General features: G+C 36.7%; 1 pseudogene; it reads left to right on the top strand.

The window, feature by feature from the left end:
- Positions 1–723: 723 nt before the first annotated feature.
- On the top strand, positions 724–8441 carry LOC113317445 (annotated as a pseudogene).
- Positions 8442–8797: the final 356 nt, after the last annotated feature.

The following is an 8797-nucleotide window of genomic DNA, read 5'->3' as shown; positions in this document are numbered from 1 at the left end:
GAAAAACTTAAAATCGGAAAAAAACACTTATAACTTCTAAAATATATATTTTAAAATCGATGTATATCACAAAAACTCACATAACCGACTTTAAAATATATATTCTCCAATTTAAAAAATCACTTTATTCCACATTTTATCTTGATTACCCATTTCCAAGTGGCCATTAAGTTTATTACTGCACAAGGAGAGAGAGAAAATGGTTCACTCCCAAAACCAAAAAATCTCCAAATTTCCAAGTCTCCCGAAATATCATCTTTTGAGGAGAGATTTCTACCATGCCTATTTTCAAGAAAAAGTCTCTCCAAATCTCTGAAACAACAAATCAATGACTTTCAATTCTCCTTCGAATAATAGGAGTGCTGGAGTGACTCTTATGAAATCCTAATCCAATAACATGGAGTTTCTGAGAATTTAAATGACTTGAAAAAAGTCTCTAACCAATAACAAGAGACATTAAAAGACTCTCCAAAAGTCTCTATGGACTAACAGTAGATTTGCGAACTCCCCAGAGGTCATTCAAAATTTCATTTGACTAACCCCCGTGTTAGACATTTGCAATGCATTAGGTCTCCCCCTATCCATATTCTTTACATCATGATCCGAAAAATCAGTAAAAATTACTCTACATTATATTACCAGTTTCAGCCCCTTCAAGTTATTTATAATTTTATATATTAATTTGAAGCAAAAAAAAATAAAGTTATTTATATTTATCGAACACATAACGAATCAGAAATCGGAATGGATGATGCTCGAAGTCGCAAGGTGTGATGATGGTGTTAACTGTTAACCCATTCAATTAGTTTCTGATCTTTATTGTTATGAACCCTGATTCTGAGTAAAGGAGATTTTGTTTTCACTCAATCTTGTCAGCACAAATACAGGGTAAGTATTGAATCTGAAATTATTATGTGACAGATCATAGATTTTATATAGAGCCCTGCCAATCCTTCTGGGTTCTTGGTGCATGCCATATTTTGTAATGACTGATTACTGCATTCTTCTCCCTTAAAATGTTATTGCCATTGCTACTGCAGTAAATTTTACTTTAGGGTTTCCAAAATCAAACTTTTTTTTTCTTCTTGCAATACCAGCAACATAAATCGTGAACTTACCAAACGAGAAACCGAATAGAGCAGCAAAAGCATATAGAGGGACCTCAGGAGTAAGAGTTTGTTTTGCTAAGAAAATACTGTAGCCGAAAGTTGGAGTTTCTGTGTACTCCAGATTAGCTTGCTCATATATGGTTGTATAGGCAATGACTTTTTCTTTTCTGGCACTACAAACTGGCTTCACTTAAGCTCATCTGTGAATTCTCCTGCAATAGAATTATACCAGAAAACTTGAGTTTCCTGTGCATGTATAGTCCAGTTTAGCTTGCTCGCATTCAGTTGTATTTGCAATGTCTTTTTCTCGTTTGGCACTACAAAGTGGCTTCACCTAGGCTGATTTGTGGATTTCTCCAGCAATTTGGCATCAAGCAGGCAGTCTTGCTTCTGTGCTATCCCATCATTTTCTTTGAGGCTTTTTCTCTGTCTTGTGTTTTTTGGGGGCCTTCGCATTATACTTGCAACCATCTAGAGAACGATTCCATTTTCTGGATGTCGTCTTGTGCGAAATGAAAGCCACAGAATTCGCAAGACATGTACACATGGGGGAATCTTTGTTGCCTTCACCCATGTCTCTATTGGACAACCTCAAAAGTTTCAATTTCTTTCCATTGTGTGTTATTCTCTTTTTCCACTTCTCATTACAGAGCATTTCTACACGCTGGTCTTAGTAAAAACTAGTGGAAGACCACCGTTATGTATGAGTTACTATAGTTACAATACAGTACACATTAAAACTCACAGGTCTTTCCTTTCTGTAGTTTGAAGTCAGTTTAATTCTGCTAGCAAACTAGGTTCTTATATTTTGCAATAAAGTTAGTGACCAAAGAATAGCGGTCAGTGTCATCTGATTTTAGTTTGGTGTTATTTCCTTGCCTTCCAAACCCAATTTATATGTGCTCATATCAGCAATTAAGTAAGTGCTTTGTGATATGTTTTTGGTTAGAAACTAACTCTTTTTGTTAACTATTCAGGTTGCAGAGATTCAAGATTCAAAGGAAGGAATAAGCGCCTGGAATTAGGTTAACAGGGACAAGTTTAGCAATTCTCTCCATTGCTGCTGGTGCTCGATTCTTGAGAGTATGTTCTTGCCAATTTGTTTTTTGAATCTTCTTTCGGAAAATATTACAGATCTGGGGACAATTATGCAACTTGAAACCAAGGGATATATTCTGCTATATATACTTGGATTGTGATGGATGAATATATCATGTGTTTTGGATGAATTATGAAGAAAAAATATATCATGCCTTTAATGTATCCTATACTCGTAGGTGATGAGCTATGATGGACTCGTTGATGTGCCAATACTCTCTCTCACCACTTTTTTCCTTTTCTTGAATATATTTCGTCTGTTTGTTTATGTTGCTATAATTATTAAAAATAAAGAGCTAGTTTGCGCTAACTTAATGCTGGTTATGCTAGTGAGGGTTATTCAAGAGCTATTAGTGTTAGGACTTGTGCTGTTACTTTTACTGTTGGTGGACTTAGTTTTCGTTTGCTTTTGATGTGCATTGCAAAATGTTATCGCATTTGTTTCTTCCTCGCCCACCCACCATGGCAGCGTTCATCCAGTTTACATTATCTTTTGAAAAGTATAATCTGTATTGTAAAACCCCATTTTTCGTTTTTCAATTAAATTAGTTGGATATTTCCATTGTGGACTGCATAGGTTGTTTAATGGGCTCATGTGTTAAATCAGTGCACCCCATTTAGTTCGGGCTGGGTACCTAAGATATTCCTAAGATTATTAGGCATCCTATTTCTAAAACTTAATTGCCGCATATATATTCTTAGGGCTTCTCTCTTACAAAAGAGAGTCTAAAAATGACGAGAATTGAAGAGAGAGAAAATCAGCGGCTCTTACTTGGAGAAAAATTAAAAGACAGAAGAACAAGTCAAGTGTTTGGTTTCTTTTGGCGGAAGGACGTCTGGGACTGTACAGGTAGGTTTTCTCACTTTTATTATCTTAACGGATTTTTCTCAATACGAGCAACTGATTTCATTTTCCACTGGTGTACTATGTTCTCATGGGCGTAAGGCGCCGCACGGTGGCGGGTGTAAAATCCCAAACCCACGGCGCATACCTGTAGTAGGCCCATAAGTATTATAGATAGAAAAGAAGATCAATATAAGGCAGAATTAATACGTCACAATGACATTCCACCAATCATGAATCATGTCCATTTAGTTTGAAAAAGAATGTAAAACTCTTTATGTTTCCATATATTGATAGCATCAATCATATGTTTCCATATATTAATTACATCAATCACGTTCAGTTAGGAAATAGATTCGGAAAGTCTTTGGAAAATGATTTTTAAACACACCTTTTTGACGCCCAGGCAACTGGTGCCTTGGCCTGGGGGCCCAAAATAGCACGGCCGGGGCGCCTGTTTTGAAAGTGGCATCTATTTTTCCACTGCGTGGCGCCCAGTGGAAAGTAATGCCACTTTCACGCCTAAGGCATGCCTAGGCGGCGCCTTTAACAACAGCTGGTATACGATATGGTACTTTGTATGGCTTTCATATTTTTGGATTTAAATATGGTTGATGTGGATGTTGCCTCGACCTAAAGTTAGGAAATAGGGATGACATATCTACTACTGATCTATTCATTGTCGTAGTAGTTTTTGATACCTAGTTTACTATGATACTGCTTGCAAACATAGCTTTTATAATAAGTCTTGATCAGTTACCATGCTAGGATCAGTGTGCAACTATGTCAGTTTGCTATACTGCTAATGTGCTAGACCATATTATGACTAGACCTGGTGAGGTATACTAGATATTTTTTTAAAGGGAACGTTTTCCTTTTGAATTTCATTGTATTGTATAGTGTATACGTATACATAATACTGTGCTCGATTGTTAGGGAAAAGTGACCCCTTTCTAAATGGAGATGTACTGTGCAGCTGTGCTAGATTGCTAGACTTTGAGTGCTAGAATTTTACTGGTTAATGATAAAGAGTCACTGGACAACTTTTTGCATGGTGTAAGTGGAGTAGTACTCCTGTTTTGGAAGTCTATAGAGTCCATTACTCATGTTGTGGTTATAGTGTTGTTAGGAAGTTGGAGCATTAGATGAACTGTAATAGTAGGATAGTGCCTATGGATTGTATATAAGACGTGATTAAGTCTCACTGAGTTTCTGCTATAAGTTGTGACTGCCATCTAGCGCTAGCTGTGGCACTTTGGGAAGATGGATACTAGTGATTTGTATGCAATAAAAAGAGGATTTACATTAATATGTGAGTGTATATTGTTTATATGCGGTGCCGTGGTTGGCTCGGTTTCCATGGTTTTAGAATGCGATGACCGAAGGGTCGCATAATATATATGGTGCCATTGGAATAAAATTGCGATCACCGAGGGGTCACATAATAATATATGGTGCCATTGGATTGGAAGATCGATGCTAACACTAAGTTCTACAACGAACGGCTGGTTTTCTAAGTGGACCGAATACGGCAGGTGTAGTTCGTATCATGATTAGATTCAGATGTATTATTAGTGAGCATGCAGTAGTAGCTAATCAAGATTAAGAGAGTAAGATGTATTAACTAGGTGTGTACTTCTTTACGTGAGTAGTTTTGGTTCATTAATTTGAAATATATTTGAGTAACCTGCTTGCGAATGATCAAGGATCGCCTTTACCAAATTATTTTCTTCCTTACAGTTGGTTTTAAATAAATTGGTCGCCCTTAATTTGTTTCAACTACATTTTTGATCTATTGGAACAACCTAAAAAGGCTATAAGCGTGCGAAAGCCTACTATTAGTTGGGGTCTGATCCAACTTACTACTTTTAGGAAACTGTGATTCTGGAGCGACTTAGATTGTAGCATTGTCGTCTGAAAAGCTATTTTTCTTTGTATGTTGAAAGGGGTTCGCCAAGCTACTTAATTGTTTGTTTTCTTTTCACGAATTGTTAGCACTATTTTGGGACCGACCCTCACTATCTTGGGACTGACCCGTGACTTGAGAATTATTTTGTTTCAAAGATTTTTATTGAACTTTTTGATTTTTGCCAATTTTTTTAAATAAAATTTTGTTGGGATTAATGTCAATGTGCTGGTCGGCTGAGTATGTAAAGTTGTCCATGAGTAACACTTGGGATTTTAGGGTGGCCAACTTAAAATTCGAAATGGGCTGTTACATGTATTGGTTGTTATATCAAGTTTAAGCTACCGAAATCCAAATTAGTGACTGAATTCTTTTGTTTCAGACATTTTTTGGCCATGGACCTTTTGCGCAATGCGTATGCAACTGTTTCTGATGATGAAGATGAAAAAAAGAGTTCGGGTCAACCTCCAATAAAGCGAATGAGACGTGAAAATCATTCAACTTTCCAAGTTGGTAAACCATCAATGCAACCTTGTCCCAAATTATACTCCTTAGATTTGCAAAAAGAAGCTCCAGTTGCTGGAAGATATATCTCGAAGAGAGAGCGTTCAATGATGGGATCTTCAGCTGCTTCTGAATCGAAACCACCACCTACCACGGTTATCACATCACCTGGTTTTTATTTCACTTATCCTTCTTCATCTTATAACCTGTCCGTTGTTCCTGAATCGATTAATACTTTGTTTTAACGTTTAATCTTCGTGCAATTTTAATATGAAACTAGCTTTTTTAAATTTTCTTAATGGACTTCATGAAAGACATTTTCACCATTATTAGCATGCCATATGTATACCATAAAATGATTGATACTTAGTATCATACTACCATCATTTTCACCCTTCATGCATTGGAATGATTACTTCGTTACGGAGATTAATCCACTCTTCACTCTTGAGCACGGTATAAATTTCACTGTCTGTGTATGATGCCAATTTGGTCTCATTACTCATATCAACAGACTGAATAAGTTTAAGTTTTAGGAGGAGAATAGTGGGTTCGGGAATGGCGGGAAGACACTTGTTCAAAATTGGGTTCTTTTCTCTTTCTCACATGTTATTCAGAGGCATGTGCGTTATCAGCAGCATGTTCACTTGCGAATACATGAAATAATTGATTGGCCTAACTGATCATTCCGTGGAACTCTTTCAAGCTTGACTGGAAGCAGTCTGCTTCAATCTTGCCGCTGAGACTTGTTTTTTCTTATTTTTGATTCTCCCTGTCTGTCATGTCTTAGCATTCAACGCAAAATTTTGACCTTCTTTTAATTATATATATATACATAAGAGCTCCCTCCGTTTCCTTGATGGCACCCTTAAGTTTTGGTTTCTAGGGATGAAATTAGCATGTCTTGTTTCTCTTTTCAATCTATATAATCAGCTTTTTGCCTGAACTTCTTTTCTTTATTCACAGTGATAGGAAGTATTTCAGATTCTGATCTGCAGTCTGATATGTTGTCATCTCTGAGGAGTCGAGTAAATGAATCAAAACATCACAACAAAACTCCCGAAAGGTTGTCTGTTTCTCTAAATGGACACAAGAAGGCCGTCAATGCTATTCATTGGTCGCCAACTCATGGTGAGAAGTTTTTTACAATGAATTTTGAAGACCGTTATGTCTTTGCTCGCTCTTACTTTTGTTAGTTACCTCTTTTATCAACAACTCTTGTAGCTCTCTTGGAAAATTGTAAATGAGTTCTCATGTTTTGTTCTCTAATTGCTGTCTACTAGAACAGTAGATCTTTGAGTGCTGGCTATTTTGAACGTGCTAAATCTACAAAGAAAATGCATAATACTAAATAGAAATTGAATGAATAGTTCTTAGTAGCATTGTGTTAGAAGCAAAACCTTGCAGCTAAAAGTGGGATAAGGACTTCCTCTGACGGAGTTCAAGATAGTTGGGCTTCGTCAAGGTATCTGCTAAAATATGAGTCCAGGCCTCCAGGCATTGGTTTTTGTCTACTTGCTATGTTTCCTTGAATCTTGGATACGCAAAAATTATGGTCTGGGGTATATTATTTTTGCCAACAATACTCCTATTCGTTGTTTTGTAGCATATTTCCTTACCGTTGAAACATTCTGTCAATCTCTTATTTTACCTCCGGGATGATTATTCGTTGTTTTAAAGCATATTTCCTTACCGTTGAAACATTCTGACAATCTCTTTTTGTACCTCTGAGATGATTATTTTATAAACTTGCATCGGAAGTTATAAACTGTGGCCTTATTTTCTTTGTTCTTATAAATATATTTATCCTTGCAGCCCATCTTCTTGCTTCTGCTGGAATGGATAATTCTGTATGCATATGGAATGTATGGAGTAGAGGTGAAAAGAAAGCATGTGCTATTAACTATCACTCAGCAGCAGTTAAGGATGTGAGGTGGTCAAAGCAGGGACCATCCTTGCTTGTGGATATGATTGTTCATCAAGATTAATTGATGTCGAGAAAGGAATAGAAAAACAGTTTTTCAATGAGGATCAAGTTGTTGGTGTTATTAAATTCCATCCTGATAACTCTAACCTCTTTCTTTCTGGAGGATCAAAGGGCATCATTAGACTGTGGGATATAAGAACTTGCAAGCCAGTGCAGGAATACATAAGAGGCCTTGGGCCTATCCAAGATGTTGATTTCAGTATTGATTCCAAACGTTTCATCTCATCCAGTGATGTGTCCAAGGGCATGGTCACTGAGAATGCAATTGTCGTTTGGGATCTCTCTAGGCAAATACCTCTCTCTAACCAGGTAAAAAGACCCAATTCACTGTTTTGCTCTCACTTCTTCCCCATTTTTCATTTCCTTACATTTACTTAGACACACTTCGACATTCTTATGAATTTATTATATGAGATAGTGCAATTAGGTTTACGTATCAGAAACAAAAAAAAAATCCCATCTCAATATTTTGATGATGAAATTTGCTATGTATACTTGCACTGGATAACTGTTCTGGTACTCTTCCCATGTACTAATTTTAAACATCCAGGTCTTAGAATGCTTTGATATAAAAGTGTCAGCCTTATTTTACTTATCTTCTCTTTTGTTGGGTATCAGGTTTATGTGGAAGCGTACACATGCCCTTGTATTAGGTTTCATCCTTTTGAACCTTTTTTCGTGGCCCAGTCAAATGGAAACTACATTGGGATATTCTCGTCCAAACCACCTTTCAGGTTTGATAAGTACAAGATGTATGCGAAGCATGGAGTATCTGGATTCCCTATCAAGTGTAATTTTAGCTCTGATGGAGAGAGACTTGCTTCAGGTTCATCTAATGGGTGTATTTACTTGTATAACTATAGGTCCACAGAGGTCGTGAAGAAACTAAAAGCATACGAGCATGCATGCATTGATGTTGCTTTCCATCCTTCTATTCCTAATGTGATTGCTTCTTGTAGTTGGAATGGAGATGTTTCAGTGTTTGAGTGAGAATGAAATCTGTACAACTGCTTCATCATTTCATTAACTATATTTCCTTCTAGGGGTTTCTTTTAGCAACTATAAAAGGGAAAACATCATCCCTTCCGCTATCAAAATATCTAGACAACAATGATGGTTTCAGAGTTCATGAAGTTAGGTTTTGGAAAGAGACATGAAGGGGTCAAGGGGTTTGTAATATTGAAAGGGAAAATTCAAGAGATGGAGACTGAAAACTGAAAGAGGGAATGGAAATGACAAGAGTTATGTTTCAAGCAAAGTAAGGTACACAATTTCTAAAGATACTAATTGACCCAATTGCATTGATTACCAAACACATTTTAGGCTAACAAAATTGGAACCTTTTAGAT

Source organism: Papaver somniferum, chromosome 10 (assembly GCF_003573695.1).
Source record: "Papaver somniferum cultivar HN1 chromosome 10, ASM357369v1, whole genome shotgun sequence".
Classification (NCBI taxonomy): Eukaryota; Viridiplantae; Streptophyta; class Magnoliopsida; order Ranunculales; family Papaveraceae; genus Papaver; species Papaver somniferum.
The sequence above is the reverse complement of the archived record's forward strand: the minus strand, read 5'-3'. Positions and strand labels throughout refer to the sequence as shown.